Source organism: Acyrthosiphon pisum, chromosome A2 (genome assembly GCF_005508785.2).
Source record: "Acyrthosiphon pisum isolate AL4f chromosome A2, pea_aphid_22Mar2018_4r6ur, whole genome shotgun sequence".
Classification (NCBI taxonomy): Eukaryota; Metazoa; Arthropoda; class Insecta; order Hemiptera; family Aphididae; genus Acyrthosiphon; species Acyrthosiphon pisum.
In genome coordinates, this window is record NC_042495.1 from 67358723 (window position 1) to 67383077 (window position 24355).

General features: G+C 27.6%; 1 protein-coding gene across 2 annotated transcripts in view; it reads left to right on the forward strand.

Annotated features, from left to right (window-relative positions):
- LOC100169402 (octopamine receptor beta-3R) overlaps positions 1 to 24355 on the forward strand; it is a 195177-nt gene that overhangs the window by 28231 nt on the left and 142591 nt on the right. The gene's annotated exons all lie outside the window — the stretch shown is intronic.

Consider the following 24355-nt stretch of genomic DNA (forward strand, 5'->3'; position numbering starts at 1 on the left):
AAGTATACTATTATATATCTATGATAGTACCACGGTTTGTTGTTGGAATTTATTATTAATACCTATTATAGGTCAATTTAATACTATAGATAAGTATACCTACCTATAATAGGTATGTCTAATACCTAGACTGACAAACCGTCTTCGCTCAGAATCGTTTTTCTTATGCAGTGATATTATATCATTGAATTCAAATTTAATACTATCCATTATACAGTGACCCACTTATAACCTACTGTACAGCAGAGCGACATCCACTTACCCACCTTTTTACACTTGGTTTTTTCGTGCTGTTGTCACTTTAAATTTAAATTTAAATTACTAACTATAAGTTTTATTTTAAACCCATTCTATTATTTATAACATAATTATTAATTTCTTAATATTATATTTCATATTTAAAATTTCATAATATTATAGTTTGATACGCATGTTTTACTGTATAACCTATATCTACATAATATTATACATAATTGTTATAGATAATTTAGTCATTTGAGAAAGGCTCTTATTACATTTTTAGGTGATTCTGGTTTAACCATTTTAGTGGACTAAAAAGTACAAGTTTAACTTTTTGCTTGTTATGTGTGCAACTACATTAATAAATATTAAATAATATTTTTTTAATACTTTCCTCATCGAAAATATTTTTTTTTCTTCTGGTTATCGTATCAGTCAAATAAAAAATTACCCAGTTGGGGGATGTTTAAAGGTTAACTGTATATGACTTGTACTTTTTAAATCTTTAATTAATTGTATCGTGTTGGAATCTGCCTTAAATATAAACGATAAGAAATGCTTTGTGGTGTCCGTCTATAAACTAGGTGTAATAATATGTAATTCTCAAGTCTTCTACTTATTTCATGTTATTTTAGTCGTCAGAAGAAATTTGACACTAACCTTAAAACTTCCACGATATTCCGCTGTGACTAATTAATGAATGGTTTGGCTAGATAGTGGTTTTTCTCGGTACAAAATAAATTATACGATGAGTATAGCATAAAGAAAAAATAACGATACTGTATCCCTCGTACTGTAGTAATTGCAGGCAATAAATTGCAGTCTAAAATGAGGAGTGGCACGTAAAGCGGAAAACTCTTAACAAATTAGCAAAATATATGGGAAAGAAACTGTTGTAAAGATGGCGACTCCAAACGAGACTGAAACATCAGTTTTCCAAAAAACGGCACGATCGAAAGTTTATACCGTTGTAAATTAATGCCCACGCGATATAACTTGGAGTTTTAACTATATACTCAATATTGGTGTTTATATAAATATAATTATGTATATCACTGTAAATAGCTTAATATATATTTAACTGCTTTAAGCATCGACTAACATTTTCAATATTTTAAGACTTTATAACGAACAAAGCGTATGAATAATACTATTTTTATCGACAGTTAGATGGTCGTAAACTATTTTGGGGTTATACCTATAGTTTATTGTGTACACTTATATAAGCTTTCGGTTTACTGAAAAATAACACATGCGTTTTAATTATCTCCGAGAGAACAAAATACATTTTTTTTTATGTTTTTAGATTCGTCTAGTTGATTTGTAACATGCTTTAAGTTTAACCATGTTAAGTGATGTAATAAAATATGCGTTGATAATATAATTTTAAGCACGAGTTTCTACCGACTCAACTTTATAAACACCTAAATTAAATTGTTTAAACTCCCGTAAATATCACCTGGATAACTATAAAAAATGAGTGTCTAGACCTTTTTCATTTATTTCACGTAAACTATAATGTTCGTACTTAATTTAATTAAGCTTAAGTAATTCCAATGTCCTACTGATGTCGCGGATTAGTTAATGAAATAAAATATTGAAGGCGAGTATGTAATGTAATTATTGTTGTACAATGAAATAATGCAAATTATATAATTTATTTTTGTGTCAAATAATTATTATTTCCTTTATGTAATACGCGTACCTAACTATTGTTGATTTAATTACCAAATTATAATAACTATATACATGTATCTTGAATATAGTATTTTTATACTACCTATAGTTTTAATATAATTATCAAAGCTACGAGAATTTTTACTTTCTATCTACATGTCCGTTGTTCAAGCAGCAAAGTTTAAAAATTGTGTTTTTGAAAATCAAACAATTGTATAGATAATTATAAATTACTACAAATTAAGCGTAACACAAATAACTGAATAACTCCAAACTAGAACTTTAGTTAATAATAGGTTTCGATTGTACGTCGTCACTCGTAATTGAGTTACTCACTGTAATAGATGTGTTAAACATTTTAAGTCAGTGATATATGTATCATTTGTATTTAATTTATAAACGAAAAAAAATTCAAAGTCAGCGGTCAGTCTCTATTTCTAAGAATATTTTATAATATATATATATATTTGTTGAGTAGTTTTTTTTATTAGTTAAAGGGTACAGATTGAATTTTTTTTCGAAAATATCGTAGATATATACAATTATTAGTTAAGTTTAAAAAAGTTAATTTACTGTTTTAATTAGTACATGGATTAACCTAATTACATTTTTACAAAATTAGTTATTAAATAATAAATAAATTGTATAGCTTAAATTTTTTTAACTAGTTATGCTCACCTTTGCTTATTATACATTTTACATTTATGTATCATTATTACCTTAAATACCTATAAATAACATACCTAATAATACCAATATTGTGTATAGGTACCATATACCTATTATAATGTAGTGAATATAGGTCCATGGTATAAAATATAAATAGCTTATTAACTAATTATAAGTATAAATATTTTTGAAATTTGACTACCCGTATATATAAAATAATAATATAATGAGTTGCAAAAAGTTTCATGTCACAACCTCAATAACGAGATACACTCGAAATTTGCGGCAGACCGACATCCCCGTTTTTAACAATTTTAACTGAGTTAAAGTTATTCATTATAACATAGCTACTTTTGAAATTTATATACATATTATAATAAGATTTAAATTTATTTTATCTACAAATTAAACTTGTTTTGTATGCAGGACTGCGTTTTATTTATATAATATCTTGATTCAAAGAGGCGTAGTATAATATTTCGTTGTTACCTAACATAAACTAAAATAAAAAATATTTTAAACACTGCTCACTTATAGGATATACTGAATTATTAAAAAATATATTTAATATAACCTCAGTTACTAAGAACTAAATCTAAAAACTTTGATACTTCCAAATATATGTTCGTTGAATTAATAATATATTATCTGGCAACCCAAATAATTTACAAATGGCTCTCAGCTGGTAAAAGTTTTTGAAACTGTTATAAATTACAACACTTTACTTTACTTTTCCCAATACGTATTTTTGGTACATTTTTTATTTATAGTTTCTATATGAGAGAAGTTAACACAGTAGTCTTCATAATAACTACTGATTTCAAATCTTAACTCAATTTTTTTAAGCCAATAAAAACTTATTGCCCGTATAAGTTATCCAATTTCAACAACAAGATTCATTTTAGATGCCAAGCGGAGCAATGTACGTATTAGTTTAGTAACGATGTGTATTTTTTTTATGTCTGTAATCATCTTTTGGAGCATTAACTATAGGTATATGCTCCAATCTTCAAATTTGAGGGTGGTTTCTGGTAGTAAAACAGAGTAGTGGGTACTTTGGGGAGTCAAAAGAAGAGAACTATATTCTTTGAAAGGACCTTATTTTCAAAATAATCGCCAAAAACTAGGAAAAAAATATCTTTTAGTTTTACGACCGTGTTACATATTTTTCAAGGTACCTAACACTGCTTTCTAAAAAAGCTTACAAAGTTTTAACCTCCCTAGGTTTAAAATTGAACATACATCGTACTTTTAACAAGTTATTGTTTTTTGGTTATAGTATTGTGGAACATAACACAAGGATAATAACCCATCGGCAGTAAAAAATGATATATACATTTAAGAATACACCAATTTTTTGAATAAATCTTGCTTCGCTGAAATTTGTATTTGTGTTGCTATTATTTTTGTTTTCAGATTAATCTTAATGTAACACAATGCAATAATATTTATCGTCCTACAATAAATGTGTAATATGTTTTAGATTCTGAGGGGAGGAATGATTGTATTGATTTTACAATGATATGTGTTTTAATTTTTTTTTGTGTCTGTCATCCCTTTTGGGCCGATTTTCTACTTCAGTATCTTGTTCGATGGGAAAATGAATGTAATTGATGCGTTGAGAGGTCAACATTTAAATTTGAGTGACAAATATGATTAAATATGAAAATGTACTTTTATAATTATATATCACATATTCACATGATAGTATAAATTACGAGTAACTAAATGTTTTATACAGAACCATGATATTAAACTGTAGAAACTCATCGTTTTTAACTTATCAATAAATCTTCAAGAACATATTTTAAATTATGCTAGGTATTGAAATTCTTCATAATATCATATATTTTAATTAAATACCTGTGCATAAACGGGTCCATCATTTTTCGTGGTTTCTTGACTTTGTGTACACCATAATATTCCACGGTGTTAATGTATAATATAATATACCTACCTCACGTTATTGTCTGTGTTATTGTATATTGTGATATACGCCCGAAATTCTCGTTTATCAAAAACTATGATACATTTAGTATAGGTACATAATAATCATTTTTGGAAAAATGATTAAAGTTATCACACTTTAAAAAATAGTATTATAATAATGTGACTTGAAGTATAAACATACATTTTATGGAAATACTTAATACGACTATCTGATTTTAGTTGATCATTGACTTACCATTTATCAAAAAAAAAAAGTTTAATGATCGCTTTTTATTTTGTACTGTACGCATGTACCTACAACATTATGCAAGTGCAGCAGATAATATTTGATCCCTTAACTAAAGTAAACGGCAAATAATTTTATTCAAGCTAAATCCCTCCAAACATAGGTACACGCCGTTATCTAGAAAGTTCTATTGACTTTACGACCAGCATTGTGGTTTACGTATAACAACGCATTATAATTCATGAAACTATGTTTAGCAATAAGTGATTTAAATGAGAAATATGGATTAAAACAAAATATTATGTATATATGTATTTATTCACCAACGTTATTATATAAATTGCATTGCAAAAACCATTAAACAACGCTATGGGCTGATCCCTTTAATTGGAGAAAACTCATTACATGCTATTTTCTAGGGATTACACGCGAGATATTAATGTTCTTTTATGCGGGAATTATAAAGTCTGATACACACAATTTTAACAATAATAATACTCTTAAAAATTAAACTCACTTTAATTCAGACCACAGGGATGAAAAAAAATGTTATACATCGGACGAGACAAAAAAAAAAATATTGAGGTTCATTGATCGTCGTCGTAGTGTTTTGTCGTTGTTGGTGTTTCAGCTTTTTTAACTCGGTAAAAACCTTAGGGGTTTCACTCGAACCGCTGCGATCATTAAAATGAAAATATATCCACGTATTATCTATCATTATACATTCTGAACGGACCGTGATGAATGTATTTATTTTACAATGATGTGTGTTTTATATTTTATTTTTGTGTGTGCAGTAGAAATTTTATAGTTGAAAAAATGCTACGATCTTCAACTTCGAGGGTGGTTTTAGTAGCAAATTGAATCTAGTGGGAACGGGGGACAAAAGTCTTTTGTTTATCTTTTTTAAAAATCTAAGTGGCTTACACTATATCTGTACAAATAATGTATTATGTATTCATATAATATAAGTAAATACTAAATATAATTAAGGGGTAGATTCTCAAATTGAGAAAATAAAATAAAGAAAACTGAAATTTTTACGCTAAACCTAGTTTCAACTAAATTAAAATTGCTTACATTTTGTTGTAACTTGTAATTAAAAAAATAATAATAAGATAAGTACTTGACATTTTCATAAAATATTCATTGTTATCATTAATTAAATATGATAAAACTTTCAAATTATTTTATTGTAATTTTAGGTATTAAAAATGTTCAACTTAATGAACTTCTAAGATGACTTTTTTTTAATACATATTTTCACATAAGATATTCTCAATAAAATTAAAAAAAATTTAGATCTACTTATGATTGATTGAATATCAAATTTTGATGACACTGGATATTTTCACATGTTTTAAATTAAATATTTGATTGAAGTTCAAAGGTTTACAAAACGCGAAAATGTGAACAGTATTTTTTAGTTGTGAAGATGTCTTACATTTTTAATTTTAATACCTTTGGCCAGAAAATATAATACACGGTTCTATGAAAGTTTTTCTTACAGAAATCTATGTAACTCAGAAATACAATCGCATTTTTTATAGGCTTTGAAATTTGAAATTTCATCAAAATAGGATTTGCATTTAAATGAAAAATACCAATTTGAATTATTTTGTTATAATAACAAAATTATTATTTATAAGGACTTGAACTTTTAGCAACTATACGTATAGTATTATTTACTTAACATCCTACTTGTTGCAAGTTATATTTATTTGCTATTTTTTCTTTTACACGTTACACAACATATCAAGTATAAAACACACTCCGGATAAATTTATTCTTTCAAGCATTAATTTTAGTTCTGATATTTTCCAAAACTTCTATAATTGTTCACTAATTACAGGTTTTATAATAGTTAGTGCCATCCCTATTAACTTCTCAGACATTATGTGGGTATGTTAATATAATACGACATACGTTACTTGATGATTATTGTCCTTTCGTTTGGAACATCACACACATTTTATTTGTCCGTGTATATGTATTCAAACTCATCCTAAACGGCTGCACCGATTTTAATAGAAATTAGTATTTATTTATTATTGGTTGCCATTGGTTATTCGGGCAGATCAGATACAAGCATGCATCAAATCACATTTTGATACATTGCCTACCAAGGTGGCTGAGTTGCACTTATGGCAAGTGGATTGTCTAATTGCTATGCTTTCGCACATTGTCTGCGATCCATCGTAGTTGGATTACCTACCAGGGTGGCTGAGTTGCACATACTGCAGCGAGTTACACCCAAAATAAGTTGAACAATCACAATTTTTTTAAGAGTAGTAATTTTTTACGGGGAACGAAGTGCGCGGGATCATCTATATATAATATATATATATTATTTAAAAACAGAAAATAATAGGTACATATTACTGTATAAATATTGTTTTATTATTTAAGTGGATTTCCAATTTCCCTTATTGTTGTTGTAGACTTTCATTTAAAATAATACAACAAACACGATAGTTCTTCTTCTTGCTCGGAACAATCACGTCGCACCAAAAAAAAAAAAAATTAAACTCGACCATAATTATAGACTCGTTAAAAAACAAAAATCAGTTGTAGTGCCACAATCAAAAATACACGCGCGGAAAATCTTATTTTGCATTATATTGCTTAAAAATATTTAAAATCAATACAAACTTAAGAAAAAGAAATCAGTAGCTATATAAAATGTATGCCTCCTCCCTTCTAAAATGTCAAACAACGTGCCTATGTGGCTATGTGTATTACGATGAATAGATAATAATATTATATAGCCAACCTATATCAAGTAAATCAACAGGTGCCACAAAGAGTATAGCATTTCAACAATTTATTCATAAAATATACAATTTTATTATTTATATTAAAATAAGTTATACACTTATACATTATAAATGAAGACACGACTAATATTATATATGAAACAACTAATTAATTAATTGTCACAAAAAGTGCGACATATTATAATATAAATATAAAATATATGTAAATAAAAAAATTTAAATATTAAAGTAAACAGTATTTAAACCATAATATGATAACATTTATAATAGGATATAACAGAAACCTTTAAGAGATAATTGAAGTACATACTAAGAGATACAATTAGCAGGAAACAACAGTTTATTCAAGCACTACGTGACGCAATAATAAACACTCAGTTACATACAAGTCACGAGGAGAATAATGGGAATGATATTACATTTTGTTTTTAGTATCACATATTTACAGCTAATAACGATTTAATGATACCATATAAACTTGATCACGTGACATGAATTTTTGAGTCGATTAAACATTTTTTTGAGGGACATGATGATAGAAAGAGACATTTTTAGGCCATTTGTGTGAAGAAGTAGGAGATTTTCTTGCTGTAGTAGCTTCGATGCATCTAATATGTTGCAATATTGTAATAAATACAAAAAAATATATAATATATCAAGACCATTGTCAATCGGACATTTAAAATTATTATGAAGATAAAAATAGAAAAGGGAAATAATATCATCTGATAAAAATTATTTTTAAAAAATCCGTTTATTTAATTGAACTAAAAAACTTGAAATAGTCGCGAATGTATAAATTTTAATTTTATTAGATAGCCATTATCAATACATTTATTATTATATGACATATTATATTTTATTAGTAATTTTCTTAGTAGGAAAGTATTCCAGACTCTGTATTTCTTTAACTCATAAGATTATGTACATTTAAAAAATAATAAAATCCCTGTTCTGAAATATACGATATAATATAATATAATATTGTATAAATATAAATCGAATAAGTCAAGAATGTGTTGCGACAATAGAAATCAGAAAGAAAGTGAAAAATCTTTATATATATATAACACATAAACCACAAGGGTTATCCAGCCCGAGTCAACTTATACAAGATTCCGAGTATTACCTAGGCTCAGACTGAAAATACCTGTGAAAATTCCGTCATAACCGTAGAGAGACATAATTCTGTAGGGAGCATAATATTACAAAATATATGGCCTAAAGCGGGGACCGTTTCAGACGTGAATCTACAGATTTGAGAGGACTCCTAAGAAAGAGAAGGACCACATTAGTATTCATATCTACTCTATAGGTACCTACCTATTACAATTAATTACTATAGCAGTCGGCATAATTTTCGTATTTTATTCAAATGGAGATTATTTAATTTTCAATTTGTAAATAATTTCAACTTCAACGGTGGATTAAATCCATTCAACCATTGTGACGTGTTGGTATACACACACTACACTATATTATTATAGTCATCCGATATCGTTCGTTCATCGTGCAATGCAGGGTTATACTCAAAAACCATGCTCGCCCGAAATACGTCTGCAAGTATATGCAAATAAGGATTTAATCATTCGATGGTAAAGGGTTCGTGTGATGTGTAGGAGGTCGCTAAATGCTAATGGTGTTTCATATGCAAATTCGAAGCCCTAATGACTCGCCCCTCATCCGCGTATACCTCAGTTCACTGTCTGTGTTCCTATCTTGCAATATATTAAATTATATTATTTTCTTCAATCATTGTCCGGGTGGTTTGTTTTTTTCACGAGCACCATGCAAATATGTTATCGCTTGCAAAGAAGACGCGTGGTTATCGGTGGTATTTTTTGCCAGTTACACCGCAATTCGACCTGTTTATGTTTTGATCCATAATAATATATGCATAGTACCTATTAAATTAATTCTGAGTATTTACAAAAGATTTCATCATCCGAAACCAATTTTAAAAAATCTCTGAGTTATCGACCTCACCAAATGTATGAATAAAAATAATATCTATAGACTCGAGATGCCTTTTTACTAAAGGAGATTAACTATATAGATATCGTACCTTTATAATATTCGATGCTCAATCGGCAAAGCCTATTTTAAAAGATACCGTTAGTAGAAGATGTTTGCTATTTTACTCGTTTGATTGATAGACCGATTCGAGATGTATTTCAAACTATCTATAGATCGTATGAGTACACTGCAGTAAAGAGTTTCAGACAAGAGAATACAAAAAATTCCAACGGTAAAGTTTTAAAATTACAAATATTTGTAAATGTTGAAATGAAATTTAAATGATAGATAGCCTGTCAAAATAACACCAAATTCCTGTATAGAATACAAAGTAAATAGTTCAACATGATAAAATATAGCCAATAGATATTATAATTTAAATATTATTTATTTATAAATATACGTAATAAATATTATTTTATTACTATACAGTAAACGTAATGGCAAATGTAACCCTATTTTAACATAGATATATTGTTGGGCTGGATATGACTTTTTTTTATCTGTCCGTAACCAATTTTTCGGTATCCAGTTTTATCACCTTAGAAACTCAAATCACTTTTTAAAACATATCTACGATTCCTCGATTTCACTCGCAGAGGAAAAATATCAAATAGCGTGGTACTTTAGCTGTATAACTGGCCTTTTTTTTTATAGCGTTATTTTGAATGAGGTAAATAAAATCAACAAGACGCATTAATAATGATTAACTTATTTATTTGAACGTCACTAATTATTATTTACGTTTCAATCTCGTATACTCCTCTAATCCATTCTTCTCATGCTTTTTCATAGAAAAAAAAATCCTTCTTGTATATATCCAGTTGTGTAGAGCGTGGCTTCCTTCAGACTACACCATGATATGATGACACACAATTATCATGGATTACCTTGTATGGTAGAAGGATCTTATATCCTATTGAAATTTAAAAGATTAACTACAAACTTCGAATGCACAAATGCAAGGCCTCTGCGGAATAAGTTCACGCCGACTAATTTCTTATCACATAATTCACTCGTCTACGTTTTCCATGATGCCATGTACTAAAATAAGACGCATATTCCGTTTTTATCATTTCTTCCTGGCCATCGCCGTTCCCTTTTATGATTTCATTGTACGCTATACGATTCAGATTGTTTCACCAACACGGCCAACTTATTCTTCTCGGTCCCGTATGCCTCAAACTTACCGATGAACTTCAGAACCCTGATTGTGTACATAATAATCTGACGATAGGTACTTGAAAACAAAATTACGTTGTGTCACGTTGGGTGGTATTAGGCTAATGAATAAACATTAAGCCATTAACAATTAAACAACTCAAATTTTGTCGATACGAATGATTCGTTTGTAATAATAATATGTTTACCATGATTTTAATCGGTCAGATATTATATTACTATGACTATACATATTTAAATATTTTCTTTTTTTTCATCCAATTAATTTATTATGATTTTATCATAAACTTGCAAAAAATAAATGTACAATGTAATTGGTTAGGTTAGGTTAGATTAGGTCAAAACTACACTGATCTCTGAGTGTCTAAATATTTATGATGACTTGATAAAAACAGTCTTTTGTCAGAATACCTAGGTATATATGTATTCAAAAAAAAATATATTTAAAAATGTCATCTGACTATTGAATTTATTTAAATCATGTCAAATGTTGTCTTTATGTACCTATACTTAACAAAATATAAAATTATAATGATGTGTATATTTTGGTGTTCAGAACAATCACTAAAAAATTGAATACATTCACATTCAGGTTCACCTTCAATGCTTAAAAAAGGAACTCTTTCACGTTCACGTTCATGTTTTTTTTTTGTTTTTTTTTTATTTTTATGAATCGTTTAAATACTAATGCAAAATCGTGGAATTATAATATTTTTGTTGTTTTATATCAAACCATGCCCACTGGAATTCCACATATTTTATTTTTATATAATTCGTAATAAAATAAATATAATAGGAATATGATAATATAAAAATGTTATTATATGGTATTATTAATCAATATGACGTAGGTTTACATATTATATCTATTAAATGGTAAATAAATTTGAACGTAATAAAAATCATTGAAATGCATTAAAAAAAATATAAACGTTCATCACGTTCACGTTATATTTGAAAAAAACAAGCCAAGTTCATCTATCTTTCACTTAATATATGATTTCATGAATGACGTTATTTCGAAACACTGGTATACTTGAATAAATTATAAAATATTAACTCGATGGTGTTTTTTTCATTTATGTTTAAATTAGTCTTATATATGTTTTAAACATTTTTTTTTACACTAGAAAAACCTACTTTTATGTTGTTGGCACCTGAATATTATGATTGTATAAAATAGTAATTGTAACGATGTACCCTATTACTAGGTAAATATTGCTTTATAGCTTATAGTTTATTCCCCTATAATATTATAATAGTAAACATAAATTTCAACGCCGAACTATTCACTATTGTACACATTTTCAAACTTCGCGTTGAAAACATTTTTGTCATATCATTTAATGACATAACTTTTTATACTTTTCATGCTATTTATTGACATTATATATTTTGAATGAGGAATTTTTTTGAAATGTTGATAAAAAATTTTAGGCTAGGTCAAAAGGCTTGACAATTTAATACATGGTCCCTCGTAGGATTTTCTTGTAGCAACCTAGAAATATAAAAAATACATAAAATGTACAATTCATTCTTATAAATATATATTCTTCTATATTGAACGGACGAGTGCGCAGTAAAGAGTTTTCAGATAAGGAAATCTGAAAAACCCCAACAGTTTCGTTTTAAAAATCCTAATGTTTGAAGTGCTTTACTATAAATCATATTATATTTATATGTAATATAAACGATAGATAGCAGCTTCTAGTAAAAAATAACTGCCAAATTCTTCCTTTAGGTACAGAATAGAATTAATGTAACTCAAAGTGATAATTATAATAACTGAAAGATAGTGGCTTCTCAAGGCACGTGAAATAAATTGAAAAAACATTTAAAAACATTTTTAGTAATACCATATAAACAACATCTGCTTAAATTAATTTGAATGCCTAACAATACATTTGTCTATACTTTGAACTTATGGATATAATATTTACAATGGATCATCAAATAGCATGTATTACTTATAGTAATGGAAAATATTTCTTATGCCATTTTAATAACTATGTTTTCAACCTATCCGGAAATAAACAAAAATAAAATATTTAATTTGCGTATTTTAAGGACGGAATTCATGCTCATATGTGAGCTACCCTTTATTAAGGATTGAATTCCGAGAAAGATAAAGTATCTTATGACACCAATTAACCTATTGATTTAACTCTTATTGAAATTAATGCAGCTACATGCACGCCTCTAAAAAAAATAAATACAAAAACGAATTCATTGACTAATTTTGTATAAATACATATAATATTTTATAATTTATATATGCTTATATAGAAGATACATTCACAAATCTAAAAAAAAAACAATCAAGGAGCCAATTAAAAAAATTATTATTTGTTAACGGTTGAAAAGTTATTACAAACTGAACGAAATTATAAATCATTAAAATTTAAAGTATTGTTCTTATTATTTATCGCACAGTAATTAGCGTTTTTGTAATGAAAGAACAAACTCATGATACGTATTATATTTTATTTTTAAAATCACGTTTAGTTCGATTTCAGTCTGCATTTATTCAAGTTGAAAGAATTCATTGTTTAACTTATTTTCTGGTACTGACTACAACTGGGTAGCTCGAAATACACCCAGTTACCCTTAATAATTACTTTTTCCACAATGAACACATTAGACGAAAATCCAACTCTGTTAAATACTTAAATGTTAATACGTTATTTCTTTTTCGAATTAATAATGACTAGGTATATAATCTATATAATAATAAAATAATAGTATATTATTTGGATCAATACATTATAAGTATTATTTTTTTTAAATATTATATAGGTACCTAATATATATAATATTATTATTATTATATTAAAAATAAATAAATGTGATCATATTGGAAATATTATTTTCAATAACTTTTCTGACGTTATCTGACTTCTTGGACTGTGAATGAATTGTGTTCTATTCACTGTAGTTATAGATAAACTCTTTTTTTTTTCGTTAAAACTAACATTGCGTTCTTGTGAAGATAAATTTTTCGTACAGGTATGATTTGAAAGAAAAAAAAATTCTCCGCCACATTTCATTAGATAAAACTGACTCCGTACTTCGTCATTAATAACGCCCATCATTTTCCAGGAACTTGATTTTGATCTTTTAAATCCATTGAAATTGTCAGTTGTGCATACTCAACCAAGTGTCTCATTTCGTGATAACGATAGTTCTCGAGTGGGCGTGAGGGTGAGTAAGATGAAAACAGTTCCTTAGGCATTAGTTTTTATCAACTGGGATTCTAAGCCATCGTTTAGTGAATAAAAGTTCATTCTTATACGAAATAATTAAACAAACGATTTCAAAGTAAATGTGTAGCAACCTAAAATAAAATCTATAATTAACACAATTCATGTTCATGAATTTGTTTTAAATAAACTAAACGATTTCACAGAAAATATGGACAAATTCAAAATAAATTATATAATCATCACAATAATTCACTTGCATGGATTTTTTTTAATAGGCTAATGATGCCCCGGGTGCAAAATATACTGAAAGGCTCTTTCCCTGTTGACGTAGGTGAAAATAGGTTGTGGTTTAATTTCTATTTGAAAAATACACCTCACCGACCAAAAAATAAATAAAAATAAAAATATTAGTCAACAATAATGTCCTTTATTTTTTTTATTTACGGTATGCCTTCAGATAAAAGTAATACAATTATAGATTGATATAGAGATAGATGAAACTTTCGTGTACATTAAAGTTTGAAAAATCATGGTAACAAGACAAACTAAATATAAGCACAAAGCAGTTATAAAACTTTTAGACATTACTAATTTTATCAACTTTTAGATTCTAAGCGGAGCGATGAATACTACATAGGTTTTTCAATGATATTATAAGTGTTTTTCCAACAAATGGTGGGAAATTATAACAGGATCGTCTGCGAATGTAGCAATATAAATGTCATTCGCGCGTGTGTTTTTGTATACCAGGGGATATTAGAATGTTGTTGAAAGTAAAGGAACTAAGATGCTTCCTTGGGGTATACATGTAGTAACAGAATGAATGATCGATATTTCGTCCAAATATAGCGTACAGCAAAGATGCGTTGTTTTTATCTGCATTTAAAAATAAAACTGTCGAGATGAGTTTTATTCGATTGGGGAACGCACAAAGAAATGTAATACATTTGTAGATTTGCGATTCGGAGAAAAAAAACGAGAAATATTAATAACAATTTTTGTCTTCGACGATGCTGTACTTTTTTACGTTTCACAGGACATATAGTTTATAGATACGCACTACGCAACATCCCCTAATCGTACCTACATGGTTCCGAAATAGGTAGTTGGTTTTGGAGTGAACACGAAACGTATTCTAAAGGGCATGACCCATTTCTGTAACAAAAAAAATCTGTTCGCAGACTTGCGAGTTTCCATCACCAAATTACTTTTTTAAACGTCGTTTCTGCGCTAAATATGTTTTGGGTACTTACCGTCTAATAGTGCAAAAATTTAACAATTTCATGTCTGTATAAATTAAAAAAAACATTTTGATCATTATATGATAACATATCATAAATAAAAGACGTGTATGTTAACAATAAATAATAATTGGATAAAAAAAAAATGCATTATATTAAAGTATTATTCGACAGTACAATATTAATAAATAATAATAGTTTTTATATAATTGGTATATATATGCATTGCATGACAAAAATATACATAAATCAAATAAACGTACAGTTATTGAATTATTATATTTTATTTAAAGAATCTATTATTACTTATAAGCTGTATTGACATTATGGACGGTTATTGCTGTATATAAGTATATTAGTGTACGGTCTTCATGATTATTTACATATTTCGAGCACTATTACATATATGAAGTATAAAATATAAATTGAAACATTATACATTTACCTATATATTGCCTAAAAATTATAATCAAAGTTTCCAAATTGTATTGGTTGAAATGGGCATCACGCATTAAGAGAACATAAGATTTGATAAAATGTTTTAAGTACAACTGTAAAAACTCCCGTCTTACAGCATCGTATTTGTTTTAGGGGATAAGGTAGACTATGTACCTTGGACACTATATAGTGGCCTAAAAATTGTATAGTTCGTTTGATTCACTTCGGGTGACAAACATTTAGCGTATTCAGTACAAATATAAATCTGACCAACATTTAATAAATAACCATATTTTTGTCGTCCAAAATATTTTATGAACTTTCTGTAATTCGTACGGATCGACCATTAGTATTATTAACCAAAGTATTATTTTAATTAATTTCGAATATACGAGTATACGCGACTGGCCAATCCATTATCGTATTACATTATTAGTGTTTTCATTTTGTTTGAATATTAGGTATCAGCCAATTTTGATTAGATAAGTAATTTAATAAAATACCATATAACAAAAAGCGATTCAATGTTTTTAATCGGTACAATATAATGTACCCTTAATTCGGAAATGTAATAATAAAATATATGTTATCTTTATGATCATAAATAATTCATATTTTATGATTTATTAGCTCACGCTTAGAGATAATCAAGCATTTATTTTATGCCTGTATCATTTATTGCCTACTTCATATACAAAAATACTATTTAAAAATAACCAATATTAAAAATAAAAACACTTAGGTAGTCTCGGTATTAATACAGGTTTTTATAAAAAAAAAAAAACTTATTTCCAAATCAAAATAAAAAAAATTTCTGTTTTTCTGCGAAATTCATATTGTAATGGTATTTGTTTTAGATTCTGAGCGATGAATGTATTGATGTTACAGTCGTTGGTTTCACATTTTCTTATTTTCTATGTATTGAGAGGTTTAAGTAAACTTTAAATTAATAGTACAAATAACGAATTGGGAAAAACTAAGAAAAATAGTGGTAAAGCTAAAATATTTACGAATCACGAGTTTTATCAAAATCAATTTTGTTTTTTTGTTAAAATTCAAAAAGCTCTGATAAAAGCTCCTCTTTTGTTTTTCTTACGCAATAATTTAAAAGCATCGAAAACACGAAGTGACCATTTTAGTTTATGAGTATAGTTGAAGTTCAAAATTTTAAGATATTAGATTGAATATCTAAAAACGTAATATAAAATAACTAACAAACATTTAAAAATTATTTTGTAGTTAAAAATGCATATCCAATCTGAACATATTATGGTTTACAAATATGAAGATAGGCCATATAATTACCAATCTAAATAAAATACAATAATTTCAAAACATTGCATTAAAAATATAAAAAATGCTGGCACTAATTATTTAATCTACACTGATCGGTATCTAAAAACTGCTCAGCTGGAAGAAGTGAAACATTTCTGTAAAAGGTTTCATGTTCGTCTTTAAATCCATTACTTATCAATCAACGTAATTTCTAGTAATCCCCGAAATCGTCTGAAACGAAAATGATGTAGAGACTTGTTAACTAATAAATAATAATAATAATAATAATAATAATAATAAAACAAACAGGATAAGTGTCATCAATGTTGCACATTCCATCCAGTTATTCAAGTAAAATAATTGAAATTACAATTACTTACTCTTAGTATTATGCAAGTACAGTAGTTTTGTATAGCAAATTAAGAACATTTTTTTTTAATTGTAATACCTTAGGATTAAAAAATTAGTACAAAATTACTCGTGAGTTACCTATTTAAAGTTCAGTCTGTGTTGAAAAAAAATTACTTGAAGTAAATAAATAATATACAAATTATGAGGGTTTGAAAATCACATTTTTATGTAGGTCATTCGATATTTATACGAAAATAACGATTTTTTACTTATTTATTTAAATGAAATTTAAAAATATTCACTGTATAATCATGAAATATTCCACTGTTCTTTCAAATCATTTTATTTTTATATATACTTAAAACAATTTTTTTTAAATATTTAGAATAATATTAAGATATTTTCAAGAAATATTAAAATAATAATATATAGCGTTCTTCAATAGTTGTTCTTAAACCAATTTTAAAATATTAAGAATGCGTATTCTATCCTAACTTGAAGCCAAATTTTCGACGAAATTCGTCAAAAACATTAAAATTAAGAAGATTCCTAATATTATGTTTTTAAATAAATAAATTAAAAAACATCAAAAATACAGAAAATGGAAAAAACATTTTATAGGCGTTTCAAGTTCTAAATTTGACGAAATAAAATTTTTAACGAAAATTAATGATTTTTCCTCAAACGATTTTAAATTATTTTGATATAACTCCAAAAATATAAATCGTAGACACTTAAAACTTTTTGCTATTAGGCATATAATATAATATATTTATTTATTATTTTCTGTAGTACACGTTCGCTGTTTCATTTTCAAAATATTTAAACTAATTTTAAGCTATATTTATTTCAAGAACTTATACAGGCCATTCTTCGGTAGTTTTGTATTGACTAACAATTTAATAACAATGATAAATTATATAAAATTTAATAATTTAATGTACGCAAAATTAAATATCTTAATTTGGCAAAACTTGGTTCAACCTTATTAATTAATACGAATTGCTGATCGTTGAATCATTTTTACTGATCTAAAAGGTGTTATTGAAAAAAACCACGTAGTTGTAAACCTATATACCTATTACATTCCTTGCTTCGGTTAGAATCAAAAAAAAAATTTAAAGGTTTAATTATAAAATATAACATACTTATTATGCAATTAAATATATAAATATTATGTGCATGTGTAGTTTAAATTGGATCTAGTTGGTACTTCAGGGGATTAAGAGTAAAAAAGATGAATAATAAAGAACAGGGGGGAATTATGGAACACCAGTTTTTGAAAAAGTCGATTTTTTTATTTTTTATTTTTTTTTGTATTGTTATCCCAAAATAAATGATCTCAGAGACTTGAAATATTCACAAAATGTTCATATTAGTAATAAATTTCTATTTTTATATTATTTTAATAATAGTTTGGCTAATTTTGAGATATTTATGGACGTTTGAATTTGTAAACTTAAAATTTTTTTTTAATTATGCTGCTAACACTTATATTTCGTTTCTAAGTCAAAAAGATTTAAAATATAAGATATTTTACAATAGTAGGTTGTTCTTAAGTTGTTCTGACAGAAGTTTAAAAATATAAAATATACATTTTTCCAATTTTTTTATTTTCTTATAAGAGTTAAGAGGTCCAATTTTGACGTAAGTAGTTTGATATTAAAACGTAATATAGCCATTTTTCCTCAATCGATATTAGTTATTTTGCTGTAATTCAAAAGGTTACTACCACCAGTGGGCATAATATTATCAGTATTATACTTAACCATTGACGGTTCTCGGACACCTATCATTTTTTGATTTTCAATATGATATCGTATTTTACCAAGTCCTTCGGCCGCATTTTTTTCTTGCTGTCCATATTACGAGTATATGTATATAACAAACCTAAGGAATTGCCATTTTTTTCTCACTCAATTTATTTTTATAATATAATTTAGTGCAAAAGAATAATAATAGTAATAGTAATAAAACGTATTCGATCGCTCTACCAGGTAAAGGACGACCGAACAAACACTGAAACACGTGCCGTATTATTATAATAATGGTCGGCAGTTCTCGTGTATACTACGACGACGACTTCGATTTTGAACGACCATCGACGAATTAAAAACAAAAAAACGTTGGTTCCGTTTTTTTAACGTTATATAGATACTGTACTTACAACGTATATTATACAGGTACTTAATAATGTCGCGTAAAAAACGACGCTAAAATTAACCTCAATCCGTTATCATTATAAATTACATTTTTCGCATTTATGTTGGAAGGTACAATAATATGTGTATATTATCGTTTAAATTATAGTATTGTAATGCACGTCGTAACAATAATTGCGGGTGATTATAATTATATAACACCTATAGAGTAGTGCTCGTATTATAGGACTACAGTGGGCCACCGGTGGATGATAAATAATAATTTATCGTTCTTGGTGTGCACTCGGCCGATGCTGCGAGACGGTCGCTGGACGTGCAAATAATAAAAGCCACAGCGCGTACATAATTTATCGCTGACACATACCGCTCTGGTGTGAATTGAAATTATTCAGCCGTGATAGCTCGCGACAAATTCTCTCGTCGGCTTCCATTGCCAAAATATCGTACGGTTTGGTGAGGGACTTGGGAGTAGTCTATATAAAGTACCGTGACACATTAACCATGACTTTCTATATGTTATTACGTTTATTAATTATACATATTTTCTTCTATTTATACATTTCTGTTCCTCATTCATCGCTCGGCGTATATATTTTGCATTTAAGTGATTCGCGATCGTGGTGTGTGTGTGTGTGTGTGTGTGTGTGTGTGTGTGTGTGATACTACATTAACGTGTAGGAACGCTAACAAAACTTAATCCTAACGGCAGTCGCGACTTTTTCAATCAAGTTCAGCGATTTTCACAACAAATCGGTTTTATAGCAACAGAAAACGACCATTGGGCGTGTGGGTATTCTACCTGATCGAAAACATTACTCGTATAAGATGTTTATTCGGCTTTAACACGTAACATATTTAATTTCACAGCAAACAACAATTGCAGCGGTATTTAATTAATTTTTTATCGTCCTTTTTCCGGGTTTTTATTTTATTATAAAATATAGAATATAGAGGTACTGTAGCAGCTACCGACTGATTGATATCGCAGGAGGCAATAACAATTCAATTCAATTGGATTTTTTTATATTAAAACGATACGTCCTTTATTCGCGACGACTTTTGATCGACCATTACGTCATTTTTCACGAGAAAATAAAAAAAAAATTCAACGTGATGAATACGTCCGCGCGTAATAATAACATTATACATCATTGGTAGGTTAGGCACCTACTGCCAACATATACATATTTATTATGATATTGTTGACACTTGCCGCACCGTGTAAGGTATAATATTACTTTTTCGAATATTAATCTGATGAACGCGCATGTATATACGCGTGTTTGATTTACGATAGGAACCACTTCGTGACAGCGTGTCGGTAGCCGATTAAAGTTCCCCACGAGTCACTGCAGCAGCAGTATAGGTATGTGTTTTGGCACTTATTAATGTAACATATTATATGCGTCTCTTGAGGGAATTTACGTAAATTACACCGACGCGGTTATGTGGGTTATTTTCTTCGGTATAGGTATGACTCTGAAACGTTATAATAATAATAATAATAATAATATATAATACTCGCATAGGTATATACAGCGCGTTCGTATATAATATAACTGTATATATAACATACACACACACACAGGAACGCACCCTGTATACTATATATATATATATATATCACTTTAGATTATTCGGATATCCGAATGAACAACAGACCTCACATGTGAGCAAGTAATAATTTAGTGTGCGTATTATACGACCGCCGAGAGTAGACGCAATACGAATACAATATTATGTACTCAGTGGAATAACTTTGGCACTAAGACTTTCTCACTTCTCGGTAAATACGAAAGAAACAATCCACTGTATGATGTATTATTTTGTAGTGTGAATATTATAATAATAATAGGTGGTAGGAGAAAAAAGAATATCATTATGTATGTATTTTATGAGATTGCTTTCGTACCTATACCTACGATTCAAACTCAAAACAAAACAATTTTGCGTGGAATTGCGGGTGTATTAGATAATACTTATTGTAAATTGTAATAAGTTATTGTTACTAATATAATTAACAAACAATAATATAATTATTAATATTTAAAATCATATTTTTACTCTGGTATAATAAAAGAATTAACAACACGATAGGTATTCTAAATGTAATTCATTTTTGATTAAAAAGAAAAAGTCTATTATACATCTGGCATAGCAATACCGATTCAGCTATCAACTGAATAAGTTATTCTAAGTAGAAACGCTTCCATTGTATTATATTTTTATAGTACCTAGGTACCTCGAAAATAAAAAAAACAACTATAACACTAAAAGTCACAAAATTTAAATTTTTATGTGAAAATAAGAGATATATCTATATTATATATTATATTATGCTTTTAAATAATGAAAATAAGGTTATTGGATATGTAATATGCATACGTTCTGAGTATAATATTACAAATAAATAATTGATATTTTGTTTTTTTGTTATATAACTGAATTGGAAATATTAAATGATTTTCGTCTGTTGATTTTACAGTGATAATAAAAAAACTGTATTACAGTGGGCGTTATATAAGACTGAATTTCAAATTATCTTGGCTAATAATAAAAGGATATTAAATATTCATTCAAGTTTCACATCATTGCGTGTAAGCCATATTGTATATACATTTTGAGGATTTTAACATTCAAGTATAAAATTGTGAACTGTGTAAGATATTTTCAAAGTAATTATAATAAATTATTAGTGGAACCATCTATACCTATATGATTGTAATAAATATATAAGCTAACACATGACGTATGTATATATGTCTTGAAACCTGCTACGAATTCGAGTGTATTTCAGTTGCATTGATGCGGCATACCAAAAAATCGATATACGGTAATAGTTGGTATTGACTCAAAGCCTAATGATAATAATAATATAGTTATGATATAAATACAATGATAATGCTATTATAATAATTACCTAAATATTTATAATATAATTATAGCTGATACGGCAATGCTTTGCTATTCCTAGGTTTTGTGATTGTTCAACTCCTTTTTTGTGCAACACGCTGTGGTAGCAATGTTTTTTTAAGTGTAAATTACATTATATTTTAATTTATAGCCATCCCGACCGGCGTTGTCCGTGAAATTTGCTTGTGATTATGCGAGCAGTATATTATCAGGTAGGCAATCTACCTGTGGTAAGTGCGTAGGTACCTGGTACGTGAATATATAATTTAACTCTAAAGTATCAAAACATGTTTCCACCAAAACCATGATTCGAACGCGATTCATTCTGTACTAAAATTCACAGACACTTATCCGCATTAATAGTAATTATAATAATTATGATTAAAAGCAACCGCTTATAAACAAAAATTTCCATCTTTGAAATCCCTGTTTGAGAACCTCCCCAAGTTAGCCTCTTTTTTAAATTTTTTTGTGACTAAATGTAGCCTCTTTTTCCCTGGGGTCTAGTCTATCTATGTACTCAGATAAACGGTTTAGGAATGCATATAAAGGACATAGAAACAACTTTTGTGTTTTATATGTACTTAGAGATAAATGCAAGGATTTCGGCAAAAATGAATTAAACTTACCGTATAACTAATAGTAAAATAAGTAACTGAAATATAAATATAAATATATAATAAAATGTAGTAGGTAAAATAAAGGCTCACAGAACATCTTTGCTCAGAATCATTTTTCGTATGCAATTATTTATAATTTAATTAATTTAACACAAATATTACAGTGACTTACTCAATGGTGAGATACACTCGACGTCTACCAAACTGCAGCATAGCGGTTACTTCCCGACAGTATTTTTTTTTAATTTGACAAGAATAAAAGTTATTGAATTTACATGTAGTTAGTTAATAATATCGATCAGTTATTTCTGTTATACGCTGTTAAGTCAAGCAAATTGATTGAGTTTTAATTTTCTCGTATATGAAATATTATTATCGTCTCCTTATTTTAATCTCACATAATTTGTGATAAATTTTAATTCTATATTGACTAATGATTAGTTTTTCAATCAATTTCATGTCATTTATTTATTTTTTAGTTCTGTGATATTATTATTCATATTTGTTTTTTGTTATTAGTTGTATTATTATTTATTTGTATTACTATTGAATACAACTGATGTGTTTTTGATTCATTAATCATTAAATCTATTCAACGATCATTAAATTTTGATGCATGATATTGTACATAATACATTCTATCAGATATGTACCTTTTTAGTTGATGACCTGTCAACGTCAAATAAAAATAAATAAGAATTTATAATATTATTTACTGAAATATACGATATATAACATACTTTACTCTTTAGTTCATCCAACGCATAATTATTTAGTAGGATCATTATAATCAAAAATATAGATTAGGTTGTAAACTCAGAACGTTAATTGCTTTATACTCAAATATAATATATATCTACCTATATCTATTGAATTCTATCAATATTTTATTAATTGATCTAATAATTCCTTTGTTTAAAACTATCGGCAGTCCACAACAAACAGTCTTATGGGTACGTGATAAAATTCCTTGTAATTTTGGAAAATGTCTACTTTCTGAACTTTTCCGAACCCACGTTTTTATACCAAAGTAAATTCATCTATAAATATCTAAAACGCATAATCGACAATATTGTATTCTTGTATATGTCCTTATCTGCACAGTCCTGTATTTCGTATAAGTCCGTGTCTTAATACAACATTCAAATACCTATTCAAAGCTTATATTATAATACATGTGTGTGTGTTTTTTAATAATACAATCACTTTTCCATGAACCATTTTCGATGGGTGATTGTGGCGGGTAAAAATAATATTATTGAAACCCATTATAATCTTACTCAAATTCAATCAATATATTATATCTATGTTGTAAAAAATACTTTAAGATAATTATTTCCTATGCGTATAATAATAATATCACAAAATTGTCTATAAGTATTTCAGATTTGAGACAAATCTATAGGTTTATTTAT